A 20,992-nucleotide genomic window follows, 5' to 3' on the forward strand; every position below is an offset into this window, starting at 1 on the left:
CATATAGCGATTTGTTTTATAGAATAGGAGGAGGTGTTCTGTTAATCAATTAACAAGCAGACAATACACATTCCCCCAAAAATTTCTTAGGCAACCTCCCTTGAAAACGTAATGCCCGAGCCAAATTTAACAAATGTTGATGTTTTCTTTCTACTCTACCATTTTATTGCGGAATGCCACCACATTACAATTAAAACCAAATGCCATGCTTAAAGAAATAACCTTGCAGGCTATTAAATTCCGTCCCAGTATCACTTCTTATTACTTTAAGCTCCTTGTTAAATTGTTGTTGAATCATAGAAAAAAAATTAAGTAAATTAGTCTCAACTTCAGTTTTATCACGAATTAAATAAATCCATGCTGCTCTTGAAAAGTCATCAACAATATTTAAGAAGTATCGGGCACCAGAAGACGAAGGTGTCTTGTACGGCCCCCATAAATCCAAATGTATAAAACCAAACAAATAATTATCTCTACTTTCACTAATCTGAAAACTACTCCTAGTATGCTTTGCACGAGGACATACATCACATATTTTCTTATTCGTTCAAACTGCACTTCTCACGGGAGGTAGAAATTTTAGAAGTTTTTCCGACAGATGCTCTATTCGTTGAAGACATAACTCCACTACATAATCACTATCAACTGTTGACCAACGGAATAACACAGAAAAAATAAAGTCCATCTTCACGTTCACCCACGCCAATCATCTTCCTCGTCAACTGGACCTGTACAATATATATTTTGTTAGTTAACTGAGCTAAGCATTTTAATTCATCGCTTAATTGCATCATAGAAATTAAATTGCAATTTAAATAGGCACATATAAAACATTGTGTAGAATTATCCTCCATCCAATATTACTGATCTTGCTTGATTATAATTGGTCGTTTTCAACCCAACTGGACAATCATGTATTGTCTTAATGTTCGTCAAAACATGTCTCATGCATCAACGCTCCTGTATCCACAATCCAAACTATATCATTCTCCTTGCAATATTAAGGATCTGCTTGAGTTGATGACACGCCCTCAAGACCCTCAGCGATGGAGCTTGTGCTTCCTGCAGTAGTTGTCGTAGCCTGTTGTCCATGCGCATACACTTTTTCGGCATAGACAGATGGTGTCGTAGAAGAAGGACTGACATGTTACTGCTGTGTACGCCCCCTGCCACGCCCTCTACCAGGAGCTCTTCCACCAGAACCTCCCCTGCCTGGCCCTCTGCCACCACGGCAGTCTACATCCCACCAATCCGGGAAGCCAATAATCTGGTAACACCCTTCCTCTTCACGCCCCATCCTATTGCAATGAACACAAAATTTGTTACCTTATTCTTCATACTTTTCCTTCCCACGCATTTTGACATTATACGACATCACATGATGTTCACGACCTTCTTGACGGTCCCGTAAGTTCTCTGTATTAGTGACCTTATGGTATGCCTCATCAACCGTTGGCAATGGTGATTAGGCTAGCAGTTAAGAACGAATAGTTTCATATGGTTTATCTAGACCAATAAAAAAAATATGTATGTAGTCTTCATCCCTCATATCAGTCACCTGCCCGACAATATTTCAACTGCAGCCCCCACCAAAGCACTTAGAAGCTCTAGCATACTTGATCAGTTCCTTCCACCGTAGGGACAAACGCCCATGGTACTCATCTACAGTTTCATTCGGTCCTTGCTTGCAATTACGTAATCGTGTTTTTACCTTGCATAGGCAAGTCCCGCTAACAACGCAGAACCGTGTCTTGAGATGCTACCACAACGCTCCAGCATCATCAAAATCCCCAACCGTGGTGGGAAAGGATTCTTCAAGAGTTCTAGTTATCCAGGATACCAACATTAAATAAACAACAATCCAATCCACCAGCTTGTCATCGTCATCTGGTTGTTCTGCAATCGTACCAGTAATGAATCTAAACTTTCTCTTTGAGATCAACGCTCGACGAATCGATGTCGATCCCTAATCATATTTCAAGCTACCATGCAATTTAACCAGGGTGATAATATTTCCCAGACTGTCACTTGATCCGAGGTGATATGCCTTGGCAATTGCATCTAATTTCGTCTCAGAGGAAGGCTTCTCGACCATCTGCTCTTCATCATCTTCCTTAGCTTTAATGATGGTTGATACTCTAGGGGGGGGGGGAATTTGTGAGGAAAATTTTATTGACCTAAACTTAGGCTCATGATACCATGATAAATTAAGGCTCAAAACTCTCTCCTTCCCATTATTCTGCTTCGTATATATATAAATATTCTAAAACTCTAAGATTATACGATATAATCTATATATTATACTAAAAGAGCGGAAATCAATGTGGAGTTGACAAATGTTTCTTTCTGATTTTCCTCTTTTTTAATTATTATAACTAATATGCAAACCTAGCAACAAACTTTGACTTATTTAGATGTATTATCTATGGGTTCTATTAAAAAAACATTATGCATTTTGCATCAGATGCTATCTAAAAATTGTTGAGATATGTCTAAGTACTTAAGTTCTCTTGATAGTACTGGACATATTTGTAAATAACAATTTGTGCATATTGGGGGTGTTCAATTCGGATACCCGATCCGATCCGAAATTTCGGCTATCCGAAATTTTCGGATCGGGGAAATGTGATCCGAATCCAATCCGAAAGTTTCGGAAATCCGTTTTTTAGGATCGGATATTTCGCATCAGGTATCCGAAAATTCGAAAACTATTCAAATTTTAAAAAATTAAAAAAATAATCACGTTTTAAGCTAAATTTTTTCGGATATCCGATCCGAAATATCCGAAACCTTAAAATCGGATCGGATATCCGAAAATTTGGATCGGATTATCGGAATTTACTATTTATTTTTTAAACTATTGAAATTTTTCGGATATTTCTTGTATCCGAAATGAAAAAAATATTAATCCGAATCCGATCCGAAAATCCCTTTTTTTTCGGATATCCGATTCGAAATATCCGAAATCTTAAAACCGGATCGATTATACGAAATTTCGGATTGGATCACCGGATTTTTGGATCGGATCAAACGGATCGGATATTTTTGCATACCCCTAGTGCATATCATATTGGATGTTACAGAGTATTGTATAACCCAAACATTTCAAGAAATCAGGTGTAGTATTGAATGTTGGTTCTCTTTTTTATCTTTCACTCCTCTATTTTAGCTTTCACCTCCCACCTTGTCTTTCCACTCTAATATAGGATTATGAACTGAAATCTAACTTAAACACTTGTGTCAACAACATAATTTTTAGCTTCCACCTTCCACCTTCTCCGTTTTAGTATATTAAGAATACATATGTATATCAATAAGTCAAAATTCGTTGCTAGGCTTGCATATTGGTAAGATATAGTTATCTTATATTCATTATACATAATTTTTTTTTTTGGGGTAAATATTTTATGTCATATAATATTTTTTTCTAATAAATCAAAAGTGATCTTAATATAATTTTTAACCTAGGATAAAAATATAAGGAAGAAACTAAAAGTTAAAAAAATATAAAATCAATTGTTCCCTTTATAGTACATCCAAGGACTTTATTAAGTCCAATTGTCCAAGTGATCTTAATATAATCTTGCAATAAGACAAAATATGACATTCCCTATACATTTATATACTATATCCGTGTGTATTATAGTCTTACAAACTAATACACTATAATCTTACAAACTAATATAGCCTTATTTAGACTCTATTAAAATTATTAGTCTAAATTTTAAAGTGCATCGCGTGGAAGGGTCTTATACTTCCTCAGTTCCATAAAGTTTAAAATTTTGGACCGTAATTGGTAGCATAAATTAATATTAGTAAAACATTAGCTTGTGGGATCTTATTTGATTCAGTTCAATGCAATTTTTCAAATATCAATTTTTTATAATTTTCACTAATATATAATTGAGGATATTAATACTCAAAGTAGTACATTGAAAAACGCATGTAATAGAAAAGTGGAAACTTTATGGAATGAGGGAGTAATCGCTAGACAAAAGTTTTTAAAAAAAAAATTATTTCTTTTAACAAATCATTTTTTAAAAGTAATAAAAATCATTTCTTTAAATTTTTTTAATAAAGAAGTGCTAGTGTAACTCGGAAAAAATAGATGACAAAGATGAAGAAAAAAAGAAGATGAGTGAGAGACGACGAAGATGAAACTGAGAAACTCTAACGGATATTTAACATTATTGGCATGTTGGAAACTTTTAAAATCTCAGGGTTATATGGTGAATTATTGAAAACACACATATTTGGTGAATATTTGTAAACCTAAAGGGTATATGGTGAAAAACTCGATGTTTCAAAGAATATTGGGATTGGGAAAAAGAAGTCTTTATTGAGATGTGACCAATATTTAGTAAAACAAGTAAATATGTATATTATTTGACTTTAGGTTGAAAAGAATATTGAATCTTTGAGTCTCAAGGTCAAAATTAAATACAGAGTAAATCCTAATTTTTTGTAAGTGTCAATTTTTATTTTGTTTTTTTGAAAATAGTGACTCCCGTTCGTGGCTTATTGCGAAGAGCGGAAACCCATCGAAATATGAGACAAAAAACTCTACTAAAGCAAAAAATAAACCCTTAAGTAAAGGTATATGCTTAAAAATAAGGAAAATTTAATTGTTACCACCTAAAAAAATTGATAAATTATATTTTACCACCTTAAAAACTAGATCTTGTATATTACCACCTAAAAGTAAATGAATTTATTTTACCACCTCTTAATCGGAAAGATTGGTGGAAACGTTATGCGGGCTCATTTCAACGACTATATTTCTGATTTCCTTCTCTTCTTCCATGATTTTCATGTGTATAATAATATAAGCTACCATTTTTTCTTGCTTCCCACTAATTCACATAACTTGGTATTATTTCTCGAATTGATAGAGGCATGATTCCTTTCCTAATTTGCAAACGAGAATAAGTTGCTTTTAGGTATGATTTTATGGTATGATCTTATGTTTGATATGTGTCAAAAATAATTCTCACGTAACGTTTCCATCCATCATGCAGTTAAGGGGTGGTGAAAATATTTTTTATTTTATTTTTAGGTGGTAAAAAACAAGCTGGTAAAAAATAATTTGTCAATCTTTTTAGGTGGTAAAAGTCAATTTACCATAAAAATTAAAAAAGAAATTAGGGCTTACCATCACCAGCAAAAATGTAGATGGCAGGCACCCGCTAGACAAAGAGGAAAATTACGGTTTTTAGGGGGAGAGGATTGAGTCGATGGGTTATTTTGAAAGTCCGTATTAAATTTGGAGGCCATTAATTAATCGTACTCCCTCCGTCCTAATTAGTTTTAACACTTATCAGGAACATAGTTTTAGAATATAAGTTGTTGTTTGGTTATCAAATATTATTTTATTGAAAAAATAGATGTGAAAAAGAGATAGTGTGTATTATTTTATTGAAAAGTAGATGTGATAGAAGATAATGTAGTATTTTTTTAATTAAATGTGTGAGAGTGTGAGACCCATACTTTTTGGCAGTGGAAAGAAAGATGTATTAAAATAATTGTGGAGTATTTCCCAAAATAAAAGTGTAAAAACTAATGTGGGACGGATGAAAGTAGAAAGTGTAAAAACTAATCTGGGACGGAGAGAGTATTTGTTAATGTTAAGATGTCCACTATTACTCACCAAATTAGATGTTGTTAAATCATGTAAAATTAATATTAAAACTTATAAATTATGCATCACACGGGTGCTATACTAGTTAATTTCTTATTCTATCTCAACAATAACCCAAGTCACGAAGTTACAATGTGTTTAAGTCATCAAAAAAAAGGAGTTAACATCTTCAAGTTAAACCATATAAAATCAACTGATGACCAACCTTAATTGGAGCATGCGAGGAGAAAGGATTACTCACCTTGATTATAAATCAAATATAACTTCAATCGGTTTTAGTTGGCTTAGTGATAACAGTTGAGGACTTGTAAATCAAATATGTCACAAGTTTGGAACCTTGATTATAAATCAAATATGTCACAAATTTGAAACGATTACTCACCTTGATTATAAATCAAATATGTCACAAGTTTGAAACCCCCACCTCATTAGTAATTTAAATGGATGTCAAAGATTATTGAGGAAAATAATAAAGATTTATTGTTATCTTACAACCTTTAAAATCAAGGAGTTGATTTTCACTATTCATCCAATAGTGTGATGATTAAAATGCCCTTAAGTTTCTACAATTTATCTTTTGTGTCCTTCATCTCAGCCGTTGTCACGTTGCTTCAGCGTCAAACCCTTCTTTTATTCAGATCTTCCCCTTTCTCCCTCCTCATTTTCCCTGTAAACACTCCCAGCCATTCGAGACCATCTATTTCTAGGGTTCTAAGCTTTCATTTTCCTTTTCATAATTCACTCCATCAACTACCAAACCATTATCACTCCTAACTATCAATCTCAAATCCAAATTTACAAAGTGATCGATGATTTCTGAAGATTTTTGCAAAATTAGGTTTTCAATTCTTCAGAAAATGTCAGATCTTCGCGATGTTTTGATCAATTTGATGCGATTTTAAGCTATTTTTGTTGATTGTTTATGGGATTTTGTATGGCCATCTCCGATCGAAGGTCAGCCCTTTCTTTTTTCATGATTTATATGCCTTTGATTGGTTTTCCCTGGCGAATATCCATACTAAACAGACTATTTTTTGTAGAATGCGTGTTGATATGAACGAAGATTGAAATTTTCTTCCTCACAACGCGTACTCCTTCTGAATCTCCTCATCATCAATTCGGCTCTTTCTCCTGGTATGATTCTCTTTTCTCAGAAGTTCCGGATTAGGGCCAGTTTAGTTTCTTGGGTTTAATTGTTGATTTTGTTGAATTATGGTTGGTTTAATTGAATTGGAATATTTACTGTTTCAACGTTTCTTTTTCTGTTAATTTATGGTGCTGCAAGAATTTACAATTTTGGTGATGCAATGGGTTCAATTGATGTTGAGTTACAGGGGAGAGATGGCAACCAAATAAGTGTCTTTGAGGAAAAGGAAACTCCAAATTGTCTTCAAGAGGATGGAGGAGCTATGCATTCAGATGATGTAGTACAGAGTTTGGGTTAGCCTACTTATTTTCCAATGTTGTTGTTTGATTATTACTCCCAATATATCACCTGCATGATCATGATCAAATTCATGATTAAAAATAGCTTATCACATATTTATGGTCATATTTAGTTACATGGGTTTCGGAAAGGTTTTTTTTTTTTTAAAAGGGGTTGTTTGTTTTTGTGATACATTGCCTCACTTGCTCACTGTGTATGAGCTATGGTTATGTCGGAGACGGTAAATTGCTTATAAAATGGTTTATGGAATTCTTACATTAAGATGGTGTATAGTGCTGCAAATTCCTTTTCCTTGATTGTGAAAAGTCAACATATTTGTGACTGGTCCTGCAAGAGTTACTATTAAGTTGACAACTAAATCAAATTAGGAATTCATGTATTTGTTAAATTAGGGATTCATGTATTTGAGATTTTGTCTTTCGTATTCACAAAAAAATTTGTTATCAAAATATCCTTTACACTTCCATTTTATTGGTTTCTTTCGATTTTTCAAGGGTGTTGTTTGATTTTGTGAATTTTTTTGATTTTAGGCTGATGCAATTGGGAAAGGTGAGAGAAAATTTATGTCACCGGAACCACTATAGTGGGATGGGAACGAGTTGATCAATTGCTTGGTGATAGATTTCTAGCCAAGAACAAACAGGTCAATTTTCTTTTTTATATTTCCAAGTATTTCTTGAATTAATTCTTAGGAAGTATATTTTAAAATAAAGTTGTACGTTCATGAATAAATTTGTACTTGTGTTTTATTTATTTATTTATTGTACTCTAATTTGGTAAATGTTGTATATTGAATTGATTGAAATTGTTAGTGGGTTGGTAATTTATTGAGCTAATAATCACTCATTATATAGAATAGATTGGATATTGTTTTAAGATGTGGACGTGAACTAAGTGATGTTAGTGATTCAATTACGGGCTTTATCCTTGGTTGTTGTAAGCTTAGTAGTCATAGTATGATTGTGGCTTTGATTATTTCCATATTTACGTGGTTACCTTCAACTTAGCTCTGCTTGCTTTACGCTATAAGAGTACGAGTATATATAGGTACTTTGGGCTATGGGAGTACGAGCGGTACTTAATTGGCTATGTGAGTACGTGTATAAGTACTTATTGGCTATATTGGAGATGAGTATAGGTGCTTAAAATATATGCATACTTGATTTCTTGGCTTAGAGTTTACTCCTTTTTTCCAAGAAATAGGGGGGTTGGATTATTCTTTAAGTGTAATTACTTAGAAGTAATATAATTGTTGAAGTTTTCTTTGCACCAAAAAGAAGTACGCAAATTAAATAAGATATTTAATTCTTATTTAGAAATTAGAATATAATGCTAGAATTTGTATGGCATATTGGTAGTATACGAGGATGACAAAGATGTATAAAGACTCAACCTTAGTAGATTTGATGTGGATGAAAGGTGATCAGATCTTTACCTAACCGGAAGGGGCTTGGTGTATCTGCAATCTTACAAGGCTACATGTGAGACTCTAGGTCCTGCACTTTCCCATGTTAGGCTCTTATGGTATATGCATTAATTACCCTTCACCATTTAGATTTTACATCTCATATATGGAGTATTATTTAGGGGCAGAGGGAGTAATTTTGGAATGTGAGACAATATCCTAGAATAATACATCACACGTGTAAGTATGTTAGTATGTTGATGGAAGGAGCCTTACTGTTTACAACTCAAAACTATGGAGTATATTTTTAAGACAGGTATGCATATGTTTTGAACTTTATACTGAGCACTTGTTTAATTAGCCATGGTCTTCTACTGTCTACTCCTCTGTAAAGAACCTCAAGCCAATAATCGTATCTTACATGAAAAATAAGTAGGATTAGGATCAAATCCAATGTAAAACGTCTGTGGGGAATAGGCGTCAATTCCACTATGCTCCTGCTTACATTTACACCATAAATATTAAAACAGATCCTCTTCACTTTTTTTAAGGGAAATGAAGAATCTTGTTCTCATATGCATCAGAGGATGAGGTATTTTTGGAACTTTTTCCGCTACCTGCCTACATATGTTTTCTAATCTAAAGACGGAAGCTTTAGTAGGAGCGGATCATAATTTGTAAATTTTCACTGATCATGAAATGAGGCAATGCATGTTTTCTTGGACATAAGCAACTTTTACTGCATGTTTTCTTGGACATAAGCAACTTTTTAGCTAATATCTTTATGTAACTGATGGTGTTGATCTTTGTTTGGAAAATTTACTTATCTTGGCACGTATTTATAACCAACAAAATATGTAGCTCCAACAGACTTCGGGATACCAGGAACGTCCCTTTTGAGAATATTAATTACTTTGTACGGAGTATAAGAAGACTAATCAAGTATGTATCAATCATAAGGCTTCTGAGGGTTAAGTATCTGCTTATGTGGGTTTGGTATAAATAATTGGAGAGTTTATATTACTAGAGAGTTGGTTAGAGTAGTGATATCATGTACGTAGTAAGTTAATATGGCCTTGTAGACCCTAATCAAAGATACACCACTATGATTTTTTACTCCTTTGATTACTCTTCTTCTAGAATCTGTCTGCAAGTCTTCTCTGTTGTCCATGGCGGCCCAATAAGTTTTCAAAGGCCTTAACACAAATTACTACTACACACCCTTAGGATCAACTCACATCATTGATATCACAAGGGTTGGACGTTGTGCAACCTTTTGAAAAGATTCTCCCGCAGTTTGATGTTCTAATGCCTACCTTATACAAGAATATTGTTGGATTTAGATGTACAGTAATAAGCCAGGCCATTTCCCGAGTCGCACTGATATCACAAAACTAAGAAGAGAAGGGGCAGGGGAACTACTAGAATATTTGTATTCGATTAATGAAAATGGAAAATCATTGGTTATCTTTGTAAAATTACTTTAGCGTATCAGTGTATGGTTTCCACTTGTCTATAGTACAAGCGTTATGCTACCTCAATGACATATCAACAACCAGGTTTGATGTTGGTTTTGTGAATTTCATGCAGTTGTTACAGAAGAGAGGGGTACATATGATGATCTTCAACATCCCTAATTTTATGAGGGAAAAGATTCATGCCAAGCTTCAGGTTTTGACATTTCGTCAACCATTTCTTGAGGTATGATGTCTGCCTACTCTTGAGAATGAACTCTTGAGAATGAACTAAACATTACCTCATTTTTATGCTTCAAATAATTAAATCTGTTGTTTCTATGATCCAGGTTCCTGATTACTGGAAAACTTATGTGAATGAAGTAGATCAAGAAAGGGAAATGTGGTTAAAATCCTTCTATAAAGCACCATTAAGACTCCCAATGCCAACAGAGCTTCAATACTGGCGGGAAAGAGGTATTTCTTCCATATTTTATTCCAACAAAGTATCGCCTTTTGCTTTTCTTAAGGAACCGGACTGACTTTTGATGTGAAAAGAGTCAAAGACCTTGGGAATTGACCAAAGAATTAACCTTGATATGAGCATTTGTTGTGTAATAAAGCATAAAAGTTCTAGGCCCCTTTTCCCTTTTTTTTACTCTTACTTGATCTGACTCGATTATTATTTACCTATTTCTTAAAAATGCCTATTATGAGCTGTAATTGATCAGTACCTTATTACTTCTTCAGGCTCACTTTTACTTTTTGATTGATTCATCATAGGACTGCCGAGATAGGCGTTTTCCATTTTCATTTTCCTGTTGTTATATACTCTGTATTGGAAAAGAATATTATTGGTTATGATCCCTGATCAGTGTCCTTGTTATTTTCTGTTTGACATCAATGTAAGACATGTGATGTTCCTCTTATCTCTTGATCCTATTTCTTTCCTCTCCAAGAGAAGATATGTTATAAATGATCTTTGCTACAAGTATGCAACTGTTGGGCATGAGTATTCTGTGAATTCTTGTGTGTGTTTATGACATAAATTAAAGTACGTACCTTTAGAGACCATATCCATGTCAGTGTCAATTATTCGACATGGATACATAAGGTGAACTGAAGGTTCCTTTTAGAGGTACGATAACTAATATATGGAGTACTTGATTGAAGAGGAAAAGATTTTCTTTATGCGTGCCTCAGTTTCTTGTGAGTTGCTTCCTATTCCAGAGATGGTATGCTAGGTTTGGGTTTTTAGTGTATTTTGAAGAGTACAATTGGTGTTGCCGGTGAATGTTGGGTGGTTATGATGAAGGCTCATAGGGATAAAGTAGTCTTTGAAGTTGGTCATGAATATTTTATAGTGATATTTTGAGTCATGCATATCATCGTTTTTAGATTATACGGAGTATGTAGAATAAGTAATGCCTTCAATAAAAATAAATTAAAAAGGGTTGAAGATATTCTAAAATAATTTAGTAGCATATATTATTTTTGTGTATTCAAGTATGTTTTCAAAGCGAACCTTAATTTAGAAATGGGGGATATGTCAGATATGTGGGCTAATTATCTGTTTTCAATATCTTTTCCTCTCCCTCTCTCCCATTATTCTTATTAATCCTCTTCCACTCTCCCATTACCCCTTCCCCTATGTAATGCATCATGTTCTAGCGTATATTCTTTCTGTTATGAAATATCAAAGGGATATTAGTGCACGGGTTATGCATAATTATATTTTTTTGCCTAGATTTTTCAGTAGTCAAAAGTTTATGCTAATTCCATGTCTTTTTGATACAGCCATCGAAAGTGAAATTTCTTTGATATCCTAATCCTGTTGCATCCTCCATATCAAGCAAAATCATGGTGGAAGTTAAAAGTTGAATGTTATTTTGTTGTTAAAATCTCTTCTCCCTGTTATATTTCGATTTGTTTAGGTTGAAATGAGTTTGTCTAAATAGGTTGTGTTTTTCAAGATTTGTTGAATTATTGTATGTATATAATTGATTGATTATGGTTAGTGTTAAGAGGGATACTTGTATGTGTTTCACTTGAAACTACGATGAAAATTTTAGTTTGGTTTATATGAAATACTCCCTCTGTCCCGGAATACTCGACCCGGTTTGACCGGCACAGAGTTTAAGGGACTTGAATTGACTTATTTAATTTAATAGGTAGTAGTTGATAGTGGGGTATTATTTTAATGTAGTTAGTGGGAGGTGGGTTAAGAGGTGGGGTTGGGGGAGAGTAGGGGTTGAATTTTTAATTATGTTTTGTATGGAGTAGGGGGTAGGTGGGTTAATAGGGGTGGAGTGAGAAATAATATAATATTGTTAGAATATTTCCATTGTTAGAAACAGGTCAAGTATTAAGGGACGACCCGATAAGGAAAACAGGTCAAGTATTCCGGGACGGAGGGAGTACAACGTATAAAATGGTTGTTACACTTACACTTTTAAATGAAATTAACGTAGTGTTTTTTCTTGTGACAACTAATATAACAACTTTCAAAGTGTAATTGCTAAATTATGACGATTATAATTTCACAAAGTTTATTTTTGCTACCTTGGGGGACGGCGCGCGTTAGCGCGCCGGCCAACAACTAGTTAAAACAAAAGTGCACTCCGTATATCTTATACCAATGAATTAATAATTAAGAACTCAATTTTAAGAACTTAAACAACCATAAAAAAAACAAAAAGAACTTAAACAAAATCTTATGAATCCGTTCTGGGGAGATGTTATAGAAAAAATCAAGAAAATAAACAATATAAAATATTTTTACGTCTTACCATCTCATGAGTCAAAATAACATAAAATTTAAGGCCCCGTTCTTTATCGTTTTTTATTTCCAGTTTTCGATTTTTTACAAAACAAAAACCAAAATATGAAAACCACAAAGTAGTTTTCAGTTTTTTGTTGTCAGTTTTCAAAATCAATATGATTACTATAAGTATGACTATTTTTAGTTAATGATTCAATCAAAATCACATGACTTTTAGTACCAAAAAACCAAAAACTGCAAACTGACAGTGATACCGAACGAGCCCTTACTTCAAGGAGGGCAAAGGCCAATACAATTTATCAATTAAAGACTTTACTTCAAGGTTTCTTGGTTACATGGAGGACACACCCCGTAGAATTTATCAATTATTAGAGACTTTCACTTCAAGGTTTCGGTTATGAGGAGATTTGATCCTTAGGATTGTAAAAGAAGCTCCGTAAAGAAATATGCACCCATAGTGTACTTGCATTCTCCCGCAATGTAATGGGCAGGCGTATCCTTTTATACAAAAACTTCAAACGAGCCAAATTGGGCCGAGATGAACGTCATTGCATTTATCAACCTTCTCATATAAGATAATTAGGTATTAATAAGCCGTCGTAAAATTGATTTGCGTCCGGCTTTATCTTGAAGTTAAGGGAGCTTGTTGTTTGAGTTCATTTCCCTTCCTTAAGTCTTACTCATTTAAATGAAATTTAAATGAAAAGAAACGGAAAAATAATTTGTCATCAGAGTTTACACATAGGTATAAATTTTCCTCTTAACAAAACTAAACCAAAGTCCGCAAAATGTTATAATTATTTTTAATATATTAGTTTATACTTTGGGCCATCTTCACAAATGAAAGGGAGTTTTTTTTTTTTTAACAATAGGATTATCCATGTAATATTTTCGAGAAAAATAAAGATAACACTTACATTCAGGTAATTTACTGATTTGATATTGTCACGCCATGTAGCTTCACTTTTAATTTTGGTTTTCTTCCAAAAAGTTTCCCTTTGCTTGTATCGGTGTGCGAACAAATGAACATTGTATCTATACTGAAAATTTATATGATAAAATCAAGAAGAAGATCAGAAAAAGAGATTTTTGTTTAGATCTAATGAAATTAAATTCAATGTATCAAGAAAATGTTGATGAAATGAACATAAAAACATACCTGCAATTGAGAAAAGAAATCTATTTGGCGAGGAGGGAGCGCAGAGGGTGAATGGTATATGTTTAATTGATAGAGATATAAATTATGTCAATATTGTGTAGTATTTATAACATCACAACATCTTGAAACCCTGGCCTATTCTAGATTGTTCAAGACCCTAGTTTTCAAAAGCAATAATACAATGTGTCGATATGTGATGACTCGATGCTGACCACAAAATCATATCCTATAGACAGTTGTAAAACGTACCCTCGTTTTCTAGAAGACAATTCAAACGCTTTAAGTTATAAATCAGATATTTTTGGACGCTCATAAATATATATTTGTTACCTCTTCTGTAATTCGCTTTACTTTTAGGTTATTCACTAGTGATTTTTTGGATGATACCAAGAGTTGTTAATGTAATGTGGGAGTAACTTTTATAAAAAGTAATTAGGTAAAGTATTTTTAAATCTATTTAATTAATGTTAGATTAAAATTTAAAATTAGCTACATTTTATTTTAGGGAAAGATAGTGTAGGAACCTTATTAAGTTAAATTAATTTCCAACAAGGTAGTGATACTTTATGAAAATGAACCAATAAAAATGCCCTCAAAATTGTCACTAGCATCCTACCTAGCTTTTTAATAGGTGAACTATCTTATTGCAACCCCGTTTCACAAGAGAGATATTGAAAAATCAAAATACAAGATATCTATTCGAATATCGTCACATATCGGACGGATAGGAGTAAGCTGTTATTACTACGCTTATTATCCTTGATCACATTGATTGCCTCGCTCTCTACATAAATACAATAGTATCATAACATCATGAACGATATATCGACACACAAGACAATCTCTTATCAACATATTACTTTGCATGCAGGGACGAAGCTACGTTGGGGCCCAAGGGGGACCCCGTCCCCTGTCAGGAATCAAAATTATATTTTAATTCTAACAACTATAGTCACTGTGTTGAAGTCTACCGCAACGGTTAAAGTATTTAGCATAGTAGTAACTGGTTCAACGTTCGACTCCGTGTAACTGTAATTTCTTTAATTTTTGACAGTTTTTGCTTTTGTTTCCCACTTTTTCTTCATTTCCCCCCTGTGTTATGTTTAATTTGGAGGGTCTTGCAATCTGACTGATTTCCAAGTTGCAATTTCTAATTTTTTTTAGAGATAATATGAATATTTTTATAAAATGGGTTTTGAAGGAACTTTTTATAAAATAATTAATACTCCGTACTAGTCAAATGTACGAATGAAACTAAACTACATAAAATCTGGCCCCCGTTAAGATAGATTTTTGGCTTCGTTCCTGTTTACATGCATTCCATAGCAAATGCTATAACTTAGGTGACCCCTCGTTACCCCACGCCTCCTTCAAATTAGAATTAGAAGTATCGTCATTAAATTCTAAATCAAGGACACTCTCGTCTTTTCCATCATTTAATGAACTCTTGAAAGCCTATAAATATAAGGCCTCACCCTAAAATTCCATCACAAATCAAAACACTAAATTTTTCTCTCCTCTCATTTTTCTCTCCCTCTCCCCTTGTGCACGTCAGCCCAAGCCCCGCCCTAACAACAACTGTTGCCGCCTTGCCTTGCCCGGTCGTGCGCCACCTGCTGCCTCGTCGCACCCTGGAATTTGTGGCCGGTCGGTTCACTTCTCTTCTTCTCTTAATTAATTTATATTACTCCATATTAGTTTTATATATTAAAAAAGATTAGGTTTGTTAATTAAAATTGAAATTCTAATTAGTATTTATTATGATTATGATTTTTAATTATATTACTGAGTTGAATTTTCAGATTATATTAAAATTATAAAAGCTTCAATTTTTAGGGTTTTAAATTAATTTTTAATATTGTTTTATGTTAGGGTTTCAAGTTAAATTATTAGGATTGGTTACCAACCAATATAGGGGGGCGATCAAGTCCCAAAATATACCTTAGCTCTCGTAATTTTCAAGTGTTCCCATCACGTGTCTTGATCTCAACCTCACCCACACCCTCAACCTTAGGCTTTTCCCATTAGGTAAGGTAACACATAATCTTTCACTTTGTTTATAAGAAGTAACCACTCCTTCGTACAACAAATATGTTGTTAGCATTCCGAATCCAAAATTCAACCCTCTTTTGGATCTTTAATATTTTCCACCATGAGAGTCATATATCCTCATCAAGAGTAATAGTAGTAGCACCTCCATCCCTTCCATTCCTCAACTCCATCAAGTCTTCCTTGTCCTATCTTGTCAGAGAACACTTGATATTAGAGTTTGTATTGCTCGCCTTCTTCTCAATTTTTCATTTATTGCTACTACCCTCCACCACCACTCTTGCTCCTACATGGATTGATGACGATCCCTCTTACTTATCCCTCTTACTTCAGGAACCTCTATGCCTCGAATAACACCCCCATAGTATGGTCCAAACCAATTGTTGTCTTCCCTACAAGTAAACTAGTTATCATATAGTTATACCTTTTAGGGAGAGATGTCAACAATAAAAATTCCCTTGTCGATCCCCCTCCTTGATTTTCACATCTAAACTCGTCAATTGGGTGATCAAGCCATTAAACTTATAAAGATGATCTTGTAGTGCGTTATCTTCCTCCATCTTGAGTGAATAAAGGTCCTTCTTCAAAAGCAACTTGTTGGCCAATGACTTAGATGCGTACGACGATTTAATCAATTTGTCCCACAATATTTTTGGATAATTATCCTTTAAGACATTCTACTTGATCTCTGGTACAAGAGTCAATATGATCGTACTATTATCCCATAGTTTCATATCCTCCCACTTTTTCTTGCCATCGAATCAGGGTTATTATCTTCCAAAGTCTTACGAAAACCTTGAATCTTGATGTATAAGAATATCCTTAATTGTACTTTTCCACAACGACAAATTTGTCTTCCCGTTGACAGCGTATACCTTGTACTGGTTACCGAAATCATACATGACTAAACTCAGCTCTGATACCAGTTTGTTATAACCGAACGCATGTCCCGAACGATTGGGAACAAACTTGCAAATAAAATGTAGAGCAAATAACAAAACCAATTGATATTCCAGTAGGAACACGTTGGAACTTTGGTTAAGTTTCTTGCGGAACTTAGAAACTATAAAGGAACTGAGAAATAAAGAGAAAAAGTAAACAGTTGAGGAAACTTCTTGACACTAATCAAGAAGAGAAAACCTTTTATATTAAAGTAACGCCTCGATTACAATAACACTCCAACTTGAGTTCCTCACAGTAATCAACTCAGATTACAACTCTCTTTTCTTCTCTTTCTCTCAGACTTAAACTCCAAGTCTTTACAGGATAACTCTATCCTCTCACACTCGAAATACAATTCTGTTTTAACGAGAACACTAGATATTAATAATGCTTTAAGCATATATGGAACTTAGGAACTTGAATTATACTAGGACACAAACTTGTTTTGTAAAACCTTTTCAAGTCGTTTTAGGATAGCAAATACTCAAAGAATGTTTGTGTACAATCTAACCAGAAAACGATTGGCCTTTTATAGAGTTTATCCCTAGGGTTAGTTCCCTTCAAAACCTCAACTTCCAAATACCAGCACTTTGGTCTCCACGTCCCTTGTCTTGAGGAACAAGACGAATACTACTTCCCACGTTCAACAAGAGTACTGTTTGTGTTTTTTACCAAATCAAACTCCAAAATATTTTCTAAAACAATTTTATTTATTTACCAAAACATAGGAGAAATATTAAGAAACTTAAAACAGTTTTACTTGGAGAATGAAATTTAAATAAAAATATGATTTTATAAATACGTAAACTTGTATTTATTTATTTAACTAGTTTCCATAAAACTTGATGCCTGATAATTTGATAAATACACTAATTTAAATCCTATGTTCCTTGAGTTCTTTATATACTATTCGCAATATTAATACTTTACATAAAATCTAAGAACAGTAAACTACCTAGACTTTTATGTCTTCCCTTTTCTGAAACTTGCAACCCACAAGCTTCGGTTGTTCCTACTCTGGAACAGTGGTGAGTTCCTTCCTTATGATAAAGGAACTCAGGGCTAGGAACTTCATGAGTTCCTTCCTTATGATAAATGAACTCAGGGCTAGGAACTTCATTTATGTTTACATATTTGAAGACCACTTGATTGTATAGGTTGTTGCTCGAACTTTATTGACTTTTAGTGCTCTAGCTTTATTGACTTCCAACTCAGGAACTCCAGTAGCTATTCCTAGTTTCTCTGAGGAACTCAAGCACTTAACTGCCAACATCAATCAACAATCGGAAAGTTTGCTATTATGTCACCAACCAAAACTAGGAACAACACCAATCATAAAAGACACAAGTATGAGTTAATTTATATCGTGAATAACTGAATACGAGGACAAAAAAATAGACATGGTTATACAGTGAATATCTTCATTTTTGTTGCTTTATAGAAACTCGACCGTGAAGCTAAAGGCGCACAATAGTGTAGTTGAATCGATCCAAAGTCTAAGAGACCACCCTGAAAAGTGAAAACTTTTATCGTGGTACTATTTTTATTGGAGCAACAATAACGATCCAATACTTGAATTGCTACAATAATATCTGATAAGTTAGTGGTTATATAAATCTTACGTATGGGACCGAAGTATGATCTCAAATTAGCTGATAATGACTAAAAAAAGCTGTTTGTATAGTTGATTAGTTGTATGTAAACTTGATAGTTACTCGTTGCTTTTGAGCAACCCCCAAGTAAACTACTTGTTTGAGTTGGTTGTACATTACCGGATGTTTTAGGCTTATTTTAGAAACACAGAGGATTGTACGGCATTTTATATAATTGAAGCCTATCCAATTGACTAATAATACTTCATACTTCGTAGGCCGTGGTAATCTTTTTATAATAGAGAGGGACTAAAATTGAGGTGGTGGAGCAGTGATATCGTTTTCCGCCTCATATTCTTATTGTTCAGGGATCAAATTTTGTGGGACTCGTTTGAGAGATTTTTCTTTATCTCCCCCTCAAGTGGTCCTTTGCATGTTGCCTTCAAAAAATAAAAACAAAATATGACGGGGAGGGGCCGAGGGGGGTATTTTTCTTTAGCTACTTATTTGTAAATATCAAGAATGCCCATGTGAATGTGATAAACAAACAAATTAGGAAGAAAAGGTTAGGTATTAAACTATTAATGGTAAATATATAAAATACGTATAAGGGTAAAATGAGTTCTTGATGTGTGGACACACCAAGAAACATATTAATGCATACCATAAAAGAAAATAGTGCAAATAATTAATATGCAAATTCCAAAAAAGAAAAATGATGCATGTAAACAAGCTGATGAAGTGTGTGTGTATATATATATATATATATATATATATATATATACTCCCTCCGTCCCGGAATACTTGACTTGTTTTCCTTATCGGGCCGTCCCTTAATACTTGACATGTTTCTAAAAATGGAAATGTTCTAACAATATTATATTATTTCTCACTCTACCCCTATTAACCCACCTACCCCCTACTCCATACAAAAAATAATTAAAAATTCAACCCCTACTCTCTCCCAACCCCACATCTTAACACATTTCCCACTAACTACATTAAAATAATACCCCACTATCAACTACTACCTATTAAATTAAATAAGTCAATTCAAGTATCTTAAACTCTGTGCCGGTCAAACCGGGTCGAGTATTCCGGGACGGAGGGAGTATGAATTAATTTGTCGAATAAAAAATATTATAAATATTCGATTATTTACTTCATATAATTTGTCTTCTACTAACGATTTTTTTAAGTAAAACCAATTTCAAGTGAAAGCACAATTATAGAAAAATAGGAAATGGAAGAGGAGAAGAGAGGAGGAAAGCAAGGAGAGAAAAAGAGGACGTGAGTAGAGCTGACAACGGGTTGGGTTGGGTCGGAATCAAGTCGACCCATTTATAACGGTTGAGATTTTTTCAACCCAAACCGACATGTTTACTTAAACGTGTTGAGATTCTCAACCCAACCCGACCTGTTTATAAATGGGTTGACCTGAGGTTGATCCGTTTAAGTGTAATTTGACTTGAATTAATAACTGAAGGAACCAATTTTTGAGGCACTCTCATCACAAAAGAAAACAAAATAGTACTCCAATATGTACAGACTGAGAAAATAAATATTGTTGGTTGCTAGAAGCTAGTTTAAGTTCTTCATATTCATAATTTGCAAAAAGCTAAAAAGACCTTTTTTTTATGAGGGTTGACCTGATGTAATTAGTTATGGAGTATATAGGTTAGGTAGGTTGCTTTCGGGTTGAAAATTTCAACTTGACCAAACCCATTAAATTAAATGAGTTAGGTTGATCGAGTTAACCCATTTAATTAATCGGGTTGAAAATCTTGACCCAACCCTTTATTATTGGGTAGAGTTTGGATCGGTTTGGTGGATTGAGTGAGCTTTTACCAGCTATAGATGTGAGTGATTAGAGGAAAAAAATGTGGTACCTATTCCTTCTTTTTCAAAAGGAAAATGTTTTCCATTTTTGAATTTTTTTTATTTTCTACAAACTCTTAAACAAGGTGAATGTACAATAAATATTGTAACTAGGGTTCAAAGTTATCGTACAAATCATTTCGGTTAAAAAAATACAACCTTATATTTTTTTCAATTAGGTTATTATCACTTTGGTGGCTCGAGATGTTAAGGTATTACAGGGAGGTGCCTTCACATTTCCATTGTTTCACCAATGTAACCTGAACTTAAAATTTTTCTAGATGTTTTTTTGTTGAAAATTTTAAGGGCATATGGGTTTCCGTCACATTGGATTCAGTTAGTACATCAGTGTATCTCTACCGTTTCTTACAAGGTGCTAATCAATGGAGATACGTCTGATCAGTTTAAACCCAATTGTGGCATACATCAGGGTGATCCTTTGTCCCCATTTCTGTTTCTGTTCTACATGGATTTTTTGTCTCGCATGCTACAAATGGGAGCCGATCTAAATCAATTCCAAGGGATAAGTATCACAAGGGGTTGTCCCCAAGTGTCTCACTTGTTTTTTGCGGACGATGCCCTTTTGTTTTTCAAAGCTACTGAGGCAAGCTGTATTCAAGTTAAATCTATTATTGGTAGATTTTGT

General features: G+C 33.8%; 2 long non-coding RNA genes across 2 annotated transcripts; one reads left to right on the forward strand and one right to left on the reverse strand.

The window, feature by feature from the left end:
• Positions 1-325: 325 nt before the first annotated feature.
• On the reverse strand, positions 326-14,011 carry LOC130470538 (uncharacterized). Its single transcript, XR_008931136.1, has 3 exons — positions 13,886-14,011; positions 13,644-13,766; positions 326-728 (listed from the first exon to the last, which is right to left on the reverse strand). It is a non-coding gene; the product is annotated as an uncharacterized lncRNA (long non-coding RNA).
• On the forward strand, positions 7,608-12,040 carry LOC130470539 (uncharacterized). The gene is made up of 3 exons (XR_008931137.1): positions 7,608-7,728; positions 10,081-10,191; positions 10,295-12,040. It is a non-coding gene; the product is annotated as an uncharacterized lncRNA (long non-coding RNA).
• Positions 14,012-20,992: the final 6,981 nt, after the last annotated feature.

Source organism: Spinacia oleracea, chromosome 3 (genome assembly GCF_020520425.1).
Source record: "Spinacia oleracea cultivar Varoflay chromosome 3, BTI_SOV_V1, whole genome shotgun sequence".
Lineage (NCBI taxonomy): Eukaryota > Viridiplantae > Streptophyta > Magnoliopsida > Caryophyllales > Amaranthaceae > Spinacia > Spinacia oleracea.